The 14,397-nt window shown below is 41.7% G+C and overlaps 1 protein-coding gene across 4 annotated transcripts in view; it reads left to right on the top strand.

Annotated features, from left to right (window-relative positions):
- The window catches only part of plxna1a (plexin A1a), a 263,617-nt gene that overhangs the window by 38,727 nt on the left and 210,493 nt on the right, over positions 1 to 14,397 (top strand). The gene's annotated exons all lie outside the window — the stretch shown is intronic.

The raw sequence follows: 14,397 nt of genomic DNA, 5'->3' as shown, positions 1-14,397 counted from the left end.
GAATGGCTCATTTCTACAGTGTACCTGCAGAACCATAGCCATGTCGCTGCGTTCAAAGAAAGAAATCACAGTTTAATCATTGTACAGTGATCAAGTCCTTGATTATCTTTTTTTAGCTGTTGCTCCTCAGAAGAATCAGCACAAACTGACGTACAGTTTGGACTCAGCCATGAGTCAACAATGGCTAAGCCATGGTGGCCAAGTGTCAAACATTCGCATTTTACAGCTAAACATACACAAAAATACATATTTAAAGATGTCATTATTTTCCTGTTGAATACTGCAGATGAGCATCTACTCAACAGTTAAGTGCATTTTTGGCAAACTGCTCCTGTGAAAAGTTGGTCAACACACGGTCCTTCTACGGTTCTACCATAAAATCGACTACAATCTGGGAGCCCTGCAACTTCTTAACATGCAGAACATATCTGGGTACAGAAGGCGTTGGGCTCAAATTTGTGGAATTGAGCTGTCTTTGATTCTTTTCAAGTTTGGATCATGTTCACACCACAGATGAACCATGTGTGAACCATGCAGAGTTCATTTGCAAGCTGGCCGAGGCTGCCTCCTCATCAAAGTCTCTGTTCGGTGGCTTTGGTCCGTATAGGGAGTGTGCTTGCTGGTTTCAGATCTGCCCAAATTAAACTTACCAACAGGAAAAGGCACGAGAATTTGATTCAACCAACTCAGCAAGGCAGGTGTGAATTCATGAATTAATCCTGCAGGATGGTGCAGGAAGCACAGCTGCCTCCTTGTCGATATACAGTAGTTGGAATAATCCAGACTGTCCATCGGTTGGGAACTCCCATAGATGAGCAGTCCAATGGGTTTCCAGAGACACAAAATGTGTCTCTGTTTCACCTGGTCCTGTCACCCACATGTCTCCCACACAGACGCGTACATGTGCACATGCCCCTGTATCCTCATGAATAATTTACATGGTCTCACCTTCTGTTATTCAGTCGGTGCTCCATAACAACCTGCCATAAATTTCTTGACTACTCTCCACCTCTGTGTTTCTATCTTCCTTTCTCTGCTGCTCCAGCTCCTCCTTGCACTGGAGCCCAGTCATTTGCATAAGATTTCCTTTAATTTTTCTAACCCCATTCTCCCTCTGCCTCTTCTTTCATCTTCCCATTCTTCTCTCCGTTTCCGACCCCCGAACTCATCCCCTGACCTCTCCTGTCTTTAATGTAGTAAACTTGAACATATCTCATTTTTACAATCCTGCTCACTTCGCTCCTCTTTGGCCTCTTCCCTCTTGTCCCTCCCCCTGCAAGCCCTCGTTCTTTCACCATCTCTCGCTGCCCTCTTCTTGACTTTCCACTGAGTGATGAGGTATAGAGTGACTTAGTGTGTAAAGCCAGCGCCTGGATGTGATCTGAAAACACAATGTGGAGGGAATGGATGATGCAATGAAAGAAGCGAGCAGATTGATGGGGAATGAAAGGACGTTGGGAGGGTGGACTACAGAGGTTGAAGAAGGCAGGAGAGCAGAATTATTTTTGAAACGGTGCAGCAGGTTTTGTATTTTAATGGCAGCTCTAGAGATCACACTTGTGTCTCTTTCTGAATGGTCGATAAGCCTAATCTCTTGCATGAAGCCATTCATTGGTGGTATGCCTCAGACACATTCAGGCCAGTTAGGTGTCCATGCTGAATGAACAAGGTCACTGTCTGCTCAGCTGGATAATGACAATATGTATATTGAAACAACTGAAGCCCATTCAGCATACTCTTGCTATTTGTGCTAATTTCATTTTCTTTTTAGACGTGTCACGGCTCATGAAAGACAATAAGATCATTACATCTCTGTCACAAGGCCAGAGCACCATGTGGCCTTGTAGTCTAAAGTGTACTGTATATGCTTGCAATTATGCTAATGAGCATACAGTTACATGATTGTCCTTTATGGCCATCTGTCGTTCTGCCTGCGATCGATCAAGGTCATGTCAGCAGCAACCGCTCTGGGACTCCACCGTGATGAATTTATCATCTCCTTGTACAGGCGTGTTCAGTGTTTCCTGACGAGAGCAGTGACAGCCCGTTGCCTCTGTGAAAGTGTCAGGTGGGAACCTAAATACAGCCCTGATTCAAAAGACAAGTTGAGGTAATACTGCTCGATTGCTTGCCAGTATGGGGAAACAGGAGGGTAACTGATACAGTGTGTAGGTAACTGAAGTTTCCCTTAAAAAACAAAAAAACCCAACTCTTAAAAGTGCCATGATTTCACCTGCAGAATAAAAGCAGCAGTACTTTATTACTATTGCAGTTTTGTCAAAGTTGGCTTTGAGAGTATATTCTCAAAAATTCTGTCTGGAAATCGAAGCTTCTCTTTCTAGCTTGTCTGTAGTTGCTAAGCTAACTTCACCCTTGCTGTATATTTACATTACTTTCTCTCCCCTCCTCTGTTTTTAATAATGTGATGTTATATCCTCCCACACCACACTTATTTTCATGACTCTCACATAATCTTTACTTGTGCAGCGTTGTTATAGAATCTGCTAAGCCAGCAGGATTGATGAAGTCAGACCTTATTGATTTGGGAGCCTTTAGAGTACCGATGTAGACTGTTTTACTGAACAACGACAGGACATTAGCCAGCAACAGATGGAATTTTCAAAGGTTAGCATAAGACCTGCTTTAGCCCTTCCATTCTATTTATTTACAGTGCCAAATCATAATGGATCATCGGCCTGTTGCCACCAATATGGATCCAGATATTTGAGCCAGAACCCATATCAATATTGGATCAATGCGCAGTTGCGCATAGACTACTTGTGATTGAAAAGTGTCTGAACTTTGTGAAGAAGTTAATTTATAAAACATCCATTGAAATTCTCTGTAGTTTCATCTTTGTCGTGGTCCAACGTAGCGATGCCAGCCTAAGAGATTTGAATAAGGTTTTGTCTCTATCCTAAAGCACCAAAACACTTTGCACGCACATGAATTTATAGTTGAGACTGAAACATTCACAAACCGTTTTCTTGCAAAGTCACTCAGAACTTAAAGTCAGCCTGCTATTAACACTCTACCAGCTGTCCCATCCACTTTTTTAATCTTAATTAGCAATTTAACTGAACTCCTGAAGGATGTTCAGTTACTTGGATGGTCTCCTGTACCTTCCCCTGATTTGTGCTTTTCAATCACCATTTGGCAGAGGTAGGTTTGGCCGGATACACGTTGGTGGGTATCCTTCAGGGATTTGAAACCCCTGAACTACCCACAGACCCTCTTCATATAATTAATCATGTGACCTCCTGAGATGGATCGGTGGCATGTACATGTATTTCACAAGATCGACGTAAGACAAGTTAGAAAAAGTGCGTGCAAACCTTGAAAACAAATAGCTGCTAGAGTTGCTTTAGACCAGTTGACTTGAATATTACTTGCACTGCAGGTGTGTTTTTATTTGTCTCAAGTACATTTTCATGGGTGAGCATTTCCTTCTACAACTCCATGCCATAGCAGGTGTGCCTCAAAACACAGGTCCCCCCCTTTGCATCTTTTTGTTCCCTCATTGTCGTTGAGAGGCCAGCGTTAGTCCTCTGGGAGTTAAACTGAGTGGTGGGTGACCTTCGTCGACTGTGGGCTGCCGTCCAACTCTACAGCTCTGTAAGCAGGCTGACCCGGCTATGCTACAACCCCAGAATGACTAATGAGATTTATTCAGACACAGAGAGAGATACTATCCTCGGTCTGCATGTGTATGTGTGTGAGGACTCACTTTATCTCCTTTTTTCTGCGTATCTGCCTTTCTGTGAGTGCTCATTTGTGTGTGTGTGTGTGTGTGCGCGCGCGCCCACCTCTTATCCTGGCCTTAAAAGAATAGGAACAAAACAAACAGAATAAAATAGGCCGATCATAATAAAGAGAGAGTGTTAGTGTGCGAGCACGTGAGTCTGTGTTGTCTGCAAAAAACACTATGGTGGATGTCTGAGGCAAAATTACGTACAATAACAGAAAGCAAGAAGACAACTGTTCTACTGTTTGCTTTCTTTTTTCATTCTCTACCTCTGTCCTTCTCTTCTTTCTCTATTTTTCTTTGAGCATAATAGTGTTTATTAATATTTATCAGCGTTGATCACTGCTGGCCAGGATTACTGGCTATTTTTGTGGCATTTTGTATTCAGTCTTCCAGGCAGCTGGTAACTGGTGTGTGTGTGTGTGTGTGTGTTTGTGTGTGTGTGTGTGTGTGTGTGTGTGTGTGTGTGCGTGCGTGTGCGCGCGCCTGTGTGTGTGCCTTTGCGTGTTTGTCTATTCAATGCTTTATGCTCTCTCTCTTGCTCTCTCTCTCGCTCTCTCTCTCTCGCTCTCTCTCTCTCTCTCTCTCTCTCTATTGTATCTTCAGTCTCATTAATGTTAGCTTGCGCCTCAATGGACGGATCACCCACATTGCATCATGCTTTGGGCCTTCTGGGTGGGGAATATCAAGGCTCCAGTTGCTGCACTTACATCATGAAGGCTAATGTTCCCCTGATAGTCATAGCAATGTTTTGCTTAGAAGAAGAACACCATTTTTTTTTGTTTACAATGTTCAAAGCTGCTAGTAATGTGAATGAGTGAGTCTGACAAATTATCTGCAGTAATGCCTGATTTACCTCAGCCTTTTGTAGATTTATTTTTGTTTTTAAAAACAACAAATTGGCAGAGTCTATTTTAGGCATTTACTAATCTTGTTTTTATTAAATACATTGTCTTGTGGCATGCTTTTGGGTTACATCCAGTTGGCTTGGATGAGTATGAAACCGTCCTTGTTGATCATCTGAGCACAAAATGAACAATCTTTAAAAACAGCCAAGCAACAAGCCTCTGTGAATGAGTTCAACGTTGGTTTCCAGTCACAGTGACTTTTTCTGAATTTGTGTTTCACGTGTACATTTGGCACTTTTCAGGTGCCGCTTAGAAAAGTGTAAAACCGAGGAAATGCACAGTAAGTGTGAGTGAGGTGGAACTGAAGATGGTGATTTCACATTGTACCATGAGGTCAGATCCCATTGTGTTGACTGAGATTGCCACATGTCCTCTGGGGGAATGCTGGAGCAGAGAGGGAGAGACAGAAACACTGTGGAGACAACAGTAGCCTGTTAAGTCACTCGTAGCCTGTAAACCTGTTTTTGCTAGCATGCTGTCTACTGTCAATCTGAAGTCTGCTGTAATGTCCCCTTTTTGCGATGTACCACACCAGCAATAAAGGGAAGGAGAAGCTTCACAATCCTAGACAGGAATCAACTGTTCGTGTAGGACGATACATTCAGGAGTTCAGTCTTAAGGAAGGTTTACTTGAAGGTGTGTGATTGACTTGGGTCATCTGATATGTGTTAATCTGACTTGTTAACATAAAATACTTTTGGTGAAGTTTGTCTGAGGACATGTTTCTGGATTTAGAAATAAAGCTTTGAAATAGGAATCTGCAGTAGTCAGCGATAGAGAACTCTCAGAATCCTCCCACAGACAGAAAACCCTCAGATCTAATTACCTTTTGAATGCTTATCATATATATTAAGATGGCACCTAAATAAATAGCGGTAAATGAATAAAATCCCTTTTAATGATTCATAATACACCTACAAAATAAAATCACGGGAGCCAAAATTTCTCAGATTTCATGTCATATTTTGAATTTTTCCCTCGTTTCAAACAACTACAGTATGAGGACTTGTATAAATAGACCTTTTTTTGTCTGTCTATTTGGTGGTGCAGTGATAAATTCATGCAGCGCCGGGGTGAGTTGCTTTCAAATGCTGTCTCCAGCTCATTGGGGGGGAAACACATTTTGATGAGGTGCTTTTTCTCTGTTGCGTCTTGAGACATTTTGATGCATGACACAGCGAAATGCTACATACTTGGAGGCATTTTAATGACTTCAGCTGTAACACTTCTCCATATGTTTTTGTCTTCTGATACTTTCTAAGCCTCCAGCTGAGGTCATGTGATGCCCACCTTGCTGTGAAATCTTTCTAGATCAAACTGCTTGTTTACAGTGGTGCTCATTGTTAACTGTAGCACATGACAAAATGGATTAATTGCTGCTTTGGGCTCAGGAGCGTGTCAGCTTGTTATGGATTTGGGGTGTTTTGGAGCTTGTAGCGACTTAAAACTGTGAGTCTGTGGCCTGAAGTGACCTTCGTTTTTGGAAATTTGCCACTAATCTGAATGAGATTATTTTATTGACAAGGAAGAGAAACCTTCAACAATACAGAACACATGTGTTTGGGTCATATTTTAAAATTAATACCTTACCAAACATTCTGTTTTAAGTTTGTCATAGAACAATGAGAGTATGGAATGACAAAAACACTGTTAATAAGCATTTGTTGTGTTTTTCCTGTCACAAAGACTAATGATATTCTCCTGTAGCTGGTTAACTGGGTCATGATTTCTTCTCTTTACATAAACCCTTGTTGGTCACCCAGGAAAACATTCTCAAACTGCTGACCTGCGGCATCTAATGAAGAGTGTAATTATTTATTGATGGGCATTAATGCCGTGCTGGCATAAGCATGTGTTTGTGTTGGGTCTTGACATACATGAATGTATGCATATGTGTTTGTACTAACAAATTTGTTCATTCATCAGTTCTCCATCAAAGCGCGAGGTGGGGCTCTCCAGGGGGGCTCGAGACAGTTTTGGGGGAGGCTTAGTGAGCAAGTAGAAATGCAAGAATATTAATTATCAAAGGAGATCATGTAGAACAGCCTACATGTATGTAAATTGGTTACAGATATGGTGAAAAGATTCTGTAAGTTGGGGGTGATATTTTTCTTTTTTTCCATTTTCCAGTAGTCAAACTATTAAGTGGAAATAGATCATTGTAAAATATTACATCTGTTTTTCAAGTGATCTATAGCTGGAAAAAGTCTTTTAAAATGTTACTTCTAAGTCGTGTTATTGTCCCTTTCAAAAATCACATGAAGCAGTGCTGAAATTGAACGAAAAGGCACCTTTTGTCTTTAACCAAGAATATATATCAATTTGGTGAGCCGTTTCTTGAGTGTGTGTGCAGTCATGTGTAAATGTGGCTCTCCAACTGTGTATATAAATTCTAAGCACACATTCCTCTGTGTGTCTGTCTGTGCCTACCACCTTCACCATGCAGCAGGACAGCATATTACAGTCTCAGATGTTTGGGTGAATTCCCGTAGTGGTCTGTTATAATTGGATTATGGCTGTCAGGGAAGGCTTTAGTTCAGATTACACAGATTATAGTCTGCAGTGCTCAGATGGGCAGCGTGGCTTTAAGAGCATCATCTGGTTTGTGTTATATAGAAAGAACAGTTTGGCAAATGTGCCAAATGTGATGTTTGTGTAAATTTGGTAAATGCAGGCCAAAAGTCACAGATGTGTCCCCACAACAAAGTGTTACAGTATCTATTTATCTACTCAGGCAGATGGATACAATTAAGAATACATTAATGCTTGTAAAGGTCGTCCTGGTTATGGTTAAGGCAAGTACCACATAACCACATTATCTTCACTTCAGGTCTGGCAAAAACCTTTAGTGTATGACAAATCCCACTGAGCCCTGTTTGATGGCTCTCTTGAGTCTTCACCTGTTGAATAAAAAAACCACATTATTTCTGTAATAATAATAGTAATAATATTGATAATTATTATAATGATAATAGTCGTAACAGATGTAAAAGCATCTTACTTGGGCCCATTTCCAAAATATCTGATCCAGGACTGTATTCTGGCTGAATACTCAAATCTGATTGTGGATCGAGCAGGCAGTGACAATAGCAGAAACCACAAACCAGGTAAACTGATATAATTTTTATTGTAAGACTAAGTATATCACTTTTTAAAATTTTTGATATTTTCTTCCGAGTGAAAATAGAACCATTTAGCTGCTTACTTTGCTGTCGATTCATCCAAATAATGTTTGCTCGTAAATTTGCTGCCCCCCTTTTTTGGGATTAACTCCCCCTCATCCTCTGCATATACATTAATTATTCTACTACACCCAGCCTGTGAATCCTGGCAACACCTGATTGCATGTACCAGCTCCTGCGCCAAAAAAGAGGTGCCCATGAAGATGCTCTGTCTGTGCTCACTGTAAGAGAACGCCAACAGGAAGAACAGCATCTTGAAAAGAATAGCAGGATGAAAAATTTTTGAAAGCCTGGTACAATATCAACAAGCTTGTAAAGCAGATTCTTGATCGCAATATATTCTGCATTAAAGCGAAATCTGTATATGGAATCCTCAGTTGAGATGCTGCTTGATGTCATATAGAAGCTCACAATCCCATATTTAATTACAATACAAAGACAAAACCTCACATTTGCAGCAGGCAGAATGTTGAAATCCTGCGCGGCACTGCTGTCAACAAATATCTACCGTGCCAGAGAAGTGACACGCCAGACTGGAGCTTTCCATGTGGAATTAGCTCTGTTGATGGAGGGATATGTGGGGTGAGGTGATGCGCTGTCCCGCTGTGACACATTAACCCATATGTCCGACCGGAGTGCTGGAGTAGATCCCTCACTTCACACTGATCCCCAGCTCTGCCTCAACGCTTCACTACTTTGTTTTTGCTGCACACCTTTGTGAAGTTGTGACCCAGAACTGACAAGGGGAACCGGAGTGAAAATGAACGACACAACTAACCGTTGTCTCCATTCACCGTCCTCAACAAGAAAAAAGTGAAAAAGGTATATTGAGTGTGACAAATGTTGGCGCTGGGTCCTTGCATGCATTGATCTTTATGTTAAGGGGATAAAGAAAGTGGATGTGTTGACTTTTGAGAGGAAGACGTTAAACAAATGAGAAGTCAAGGGATTATTGCTTGGCCTGGAGAGAAATTTCAATGAAGAGTAGAGGAGAGGTGAACAATCTTGCTGTCGTTTTTTTCCGTCATTGTTTTAGAGTTAGTCCTGTCCTGTATGCCTGTCTGCGGATTGAAAACTGGATGAGGGTATGTGTTCCTGATCATGGACTGGCTTTTCCAGGGGGAACAGATGGGAATAGTACAGTCCTCCATCTTATACATCCTTCAGGAGAAACTCCTCACAGGTCAAAAGATTTAGCCAACGACCCCACATGTGATGGAGCAAGTATGTGGTAGTCCGCCGTTCTTCTCAGAGCAGCTGAGGAGATGGGAAAGAACCATGACAGATTCGAGGGGTGAATTGTTGACTTAAGGTATCACTATAAAGAGGAATAGAGATGAACATGTGCTAAACACACTTGTGAATGTGATACGTAAAAATATGCACGGATTTTACCGCGCCATTGTGATGTCTGGGTATCTCAGGGTTGCAGGTCAGCAACATTCTGAGGGTTGTTTGTTTAAATTGTGTTTCATCTCCATGCAGAGGCACATCTGTTTTCCATCACAAGGGCTGAGGAAATGATGGAAAAGAATGAAGCAATGAAAGAATGGTAGAAAACAAGATACAGGGAGAGAATTTATAGTATGAAGGTAGAGAATGACTAAACCAAAAGAGCAAAGAAACTTTGTGGAATAAATGTCGCTGCAAAATAAATGTTGATCTCCTGGTGTCCCAGCTACTGCTCTGACTCTGACCTATGGGCCTGAAGTCTCTCTCTCTCTCTCTCTCTCTCTCTCTCTCTCATGTCTCACGCTCTCTCTTTCTCTCTCTCTCTGCTGCCCGCAGCTTTTCGTTCCACCAGAGCAAATTTCCTTGCCGCCAGGCTCTCCCTCCATCTCCAACTTAATACTCCTCATTTCACCCAAGCCAAAACAACAGATGCTGAAATGACGAAGTGCCTTCCCTCCACTCCTGAACTCAAAGAACATTCTCCCCGATGAACGAAGCTAATGATGCCATGTTCTGCACGCAAAAGTCAAGCACAGGAAGTTTCCTGTCATCTAAATGATTAAAAAAAAAAAAAAGATATTTGCCATTTGAATGAATGCCACTTGAATTAGGATCATGGAGCATTTTCAGCATTTATTAGAATAACTAATCACGATTAACAAATCTGGAGTTGAGTTGGATATTTTTTGTGAGATAAATGAGTTTTATGCCATTTCAAATGTAAATGTTAGGTCAGGCAGGTATTGAAGTCTTCTGGCATCAGCCAAGTCCGTCCTGCGGCTGTTGCCATCAACCACAGCTGCATCGGAATATTAGAGGAAGTAGTTCATCAGCTTCTGGCTTGCTTCCCCTGGTTCTCCTCTCAGTACTGACTTTTAATTTTTTCCCTAATATCATTTTCACAGCACTAATTCTAAAAGCTTGTTTTAGAAAATGTTGCTTGTTCTTTCTACTTCTGGCATAATGTGTGTTGGATGTGTGTATAGATGTTATGTGTAGTTATTGTGTTGAAGGTGTCTGAATTTTTGCTGAAGTTTATATGTTTTCTTCACATCCCGCGTCATACACAATCGTTCAAAGACAGTCATTTTTGTCATGGATCAATCAGACTCGTGAAGACTATAAAATGTCACAAGGTTTTGAAAAAAACTCTTTCTCAGAGTCTGAAGTGACGTTTTCAAGTCAGATCTTTTGTCTAAAACCCATAAAACTTGACGAGTGGCAAGTCCTTCTATTTAAGAGTCTAAAACCTGCAAATATTAAACAAAATTGAAATGATTCATCCAATATTCATATAGTTGGAGGTTAATTTTATTTTGATGGATTAGTCAGTTATTTGTTCTACATCCTAGTACGATACAAACAAATCCATTCAACTCAAGCTAATCCTTTGGTAGCCTACTCTTGTGAAACCAAAAATATGAAATTTCTCCCAAAAATCAATTGTGATAATCTCACCATCCAAATTTAACAATTGATTTCATCTGTTTTGAAATATAAACTTCCTATTGTATAAATGTTTTCTCCTATGGCCAGTAACATTGTTGGAAATAATCATTTAGCTGATACTGATGCTGAAGGAGTTTTGTTGAATGGCACTTAGCATCTTTCTTAAACAACCCATCAGAGCCAACGTCTGGTAATGGTGACCAGCACCATAGCGCCGGCGCCAGGAGCCCCAAAAAAAGGCACCATTAAGAACAGACAGTAATCATTCTTGAACTGTGCCCCAGTGTTTGGCTCCACTACGGTTGTTGTGAATAACACTGGACAGTTGATCATGCTAACGAACTCTGACCAGCACGTTCAGCCTATGACATTTACTCAAAAGCCAGTTCTTACTAAAATTGAACTTTTGCATTGTTTTGCATCCAATAATTGTACCTGTATCAACACCAGCAATCAAAGACTGGTGTGACAGCATTGTGTGTGTGTGTGTGTGTGTGTGTGTGTGTGTGTGTCTGTGTCTGTGTCTGTGTGGATATGAGATGCAGATTAGTTGCGTTTAGAGCAGACCAGATATCTGCAAGAAGTCCATTATGTGTGTGCGTGTGTGTATGTGTGTGTGTCTTGAAGAGGCGATGCAATTTTCTGTCTTCTATTCTACATATATATAGTATACAGAATTTGTGTATGTAAGCAGGTCAAAGTCTCAGTTGGCCCAGTCTGTAAGACAGATGTTTCAAACCTCCGCTGCAATCCCTGCCCTGTTGCACTCACAAAGCCTTGCTGTCTTTTTCCTTTCTCATACTCAACTGACATGCAAATACACACATTTGCTCATTAACAACCAATTAGAGAGCAGATATTGGCTCACTGGGGGAAACTAAAGGCCAACCAGTACTGTTCTCTGCTTCCAACGCCAAGTCACAACAAACACCTGGACACAGGCCAGGGGACCGTGTGTGTGTGTGTGTGTGTGTGTGTGTGTGTGTGTGTGTGTGTGTGTGTGTGTGTGTGTGTGTGTGTTTAGGAGAGTTTTTGTGTGCATGTCGAGTTCTTCATTCCAAGTTTGGCAGGACATTCTCATCTCCTTTCTTTATTATAATAAGACACACACAAACACACACACACACACACACACACACACACACACACTCCAACCAACCCTGACGTAATTAAATGCATTTTTCTACTCTGCAAGTCTTGTTGTTCATTGCATCAGCAGCTGGTGTCTCAGAAGTGTGCAACTCTCTCTTCAACATTATTTTCCCCATAGGGGACCTGAGACACAAGCTATGTTTAACATGCAAAAACACACATGCAAGCAGGCACACACACACACACACACACACACACACACACACACACACACACACACACACACACGGATGTACAGACTGCAGAAATACCCGCAAACACCTACTCATTCTCCATGGGATTGGAGCAAAGTGTTTATGCCAGCATTGGATGAGGAGATGCCTGAGATATTTGTCTCTTCAGAGAGAAAGTTGTCAACATCTTTCTCTCTCTCTCTCTCTCTCTCTTTCTTTCTCACTCCTTTTCTGTTTACCTCAGTTACTCTTATTCTCTTGCGTCTCATCAATTAAAGAGCATTAAAAAGCTGCTGACACTTAAAATCTCATCTATCAAAATCTATCTTTAGTTGCTTCTGTTACCAATAAACATCTTTGCAGTGACTTGTAAAACACACACATTGTAATGCAATTCATGCTGCAATGATTATGAAGGTTTTATTGCCTTTTTCTATCCCAAAAGATTGGGGGGGGGGGGGGGCAGACTGGATCTTTGGTGTTTGCTCAGTGTAGTGCACATCAGTGAACATTACTCCATAGCAACATACTTGCTTACTATCATTGTCATTTAAAACATGTGGGGAGTGTTTATGGTTTAAGAGCCCCAATTAAGCCCGTTTCCCACTAGACTCGCAGTTTTGTCGCTAGAAGTGAGTTGAAACAATTATAGTGTTTCAAACATTTCAGAACCAATCTAAAGTTTTTAAACCGGTGTGTCGATGATGTGCAACAGCCACGTACCAGTGAACACTGTCCCACCAGCAACACCGGAGGGTTTTTTTGTACTGTTTGCATTTTAAAAAGCACTCTCAGTGCTACAATGTAACTTGCTGTGTCTCCAATTTGTTTCACCATGGAGGACATGTGGGATTGAGCATCATTTCCACTAGGCTGTGTTGTTGACAAAATGTACAGGGTGTGGGTTTGTTTGCCACGGCTGTATAAACAAACTCAGAAAAACCCAGACTTAGTTTGGCAGTGATCTCCAATGATCTCTCACTCAAAAATCTAGGTTTGGTACATGAGTAGTTCTATACTTACAGGTGCAATTGAAAGAATATTCTCTTAAAGGTACATTAGTTACCTCAAAAGTACAGGATTGGTCTGCAGAACGCAAGAAGTGAATCATATGACAGACAGAAAGGGTACAAAGTGAACTGAATGCTGTACACTTGTCTTCCAAAAGGATACATGAGTGTGAAAAGGGCATTAAAGAGAGCGCAACCATCAACTTGAGCGAAGTATAATGATGCACCATTTACTGACAGCAATGTATATCACATCACATGTTCTGGTGCATAACATTCAAAATCACTGTCAGCACACCAGGGAATAGTGTGCAAGGTGTTAAAGCAGCACTAGAGTGTAGCATCTTGTACTTGGATGCAGTCTTTGGTCGCTGTAGGAACAGCAGCATGGAGGACAGCGACTGTTTCTGTCATAGCCTTCCCTCAACAAGCTCACTTCGCCTTGATGTTGACAGTGGAATGCAGTGCAGTGTGGAGGAGGGTAGATGAGCTGCTGCTCTGTAGCTGTGTTCATTCTGCTAATTTGTTCCTCCCTGTGCTGCATCCTCTGAATCCTCAGCGTGGTCACTGCAGCAGGCCTGAATGGAAACGGTCTTGGTCTCTCTAGCGTGAAGCTCATTAGTGGTGACAAGAGCGCTGTTGACCCTTAGTCGTCTCCTATGTTCCTCTTCCCCGTTTTACTCTCACCATCTCCTCTCCTTTCCCCTTCATCCCACTTGCCCCACTCTCTCCCGCGTCACCCCATCATCATTCACCCAGTGAGGGTCTGTGTGTGTGTGTATGTGTGTGTGTGTGTGTATATGTGTGTGTGTGTGTGTGTGTGTGTGTGTGTGTGTGTGTGTGTGAGAGAGAGAGAGACAGAGGGAGAGAGAGAGAGAGAGAAATGCTAGGAGCAGGCCTGCTCCAGTGTACAGCAGAGGCAAGGACAGCACAGGGGACTGTGTCCTTGTCTAACCCCCAGGAAACAGTGCAAAGGTGTGTGTGTTAGCGCGTGCGCGTGTGTGTGGTCAGAGGTACGGGAGGCTAACAAAAACCCAGTAAATGGTCATTTCACTGGTTTACAGATATTTCCAACCGTCCATGTAACAAGTCTGTCACAGATTTTAACTTGAACTACAGTATTCAGTATAACTGAAGCTTGGTTTAGGTACACACTTTTTTTGTATGGAAATCTTTCCCATTAAATCAACTATTTTTGAGATTTAATCTGCTATGGTCAAACAATTATATGCATATATATTTAGCCTAGCTTGAGTCACGTGCTTACATCCTGCATTTCCGTGTTATCCACACAAGATAGAGCTGTATCATCTATTAATTGCTGCT

This window comes from Aulostomus chinensis, chromosome 9 (genome assembly GCF_037954235.1).
Source record: "Aulostomus chinensis isolate RoL2024-O1b breed Wild chromosome 9, RoL_Achi_v1.0, whole genome shotgun sequence".
NCBI lineage: Eukaryota > Metazoa > Chordata > Actinopteri > Syngnathiformes > Aulostomidae > Aulostomus > Aulostomus chinensis.
Note: the sequence above shows the minus strand (reverse complement) of the source record. Positions and strands in the feature narration are given on the sequence as shown.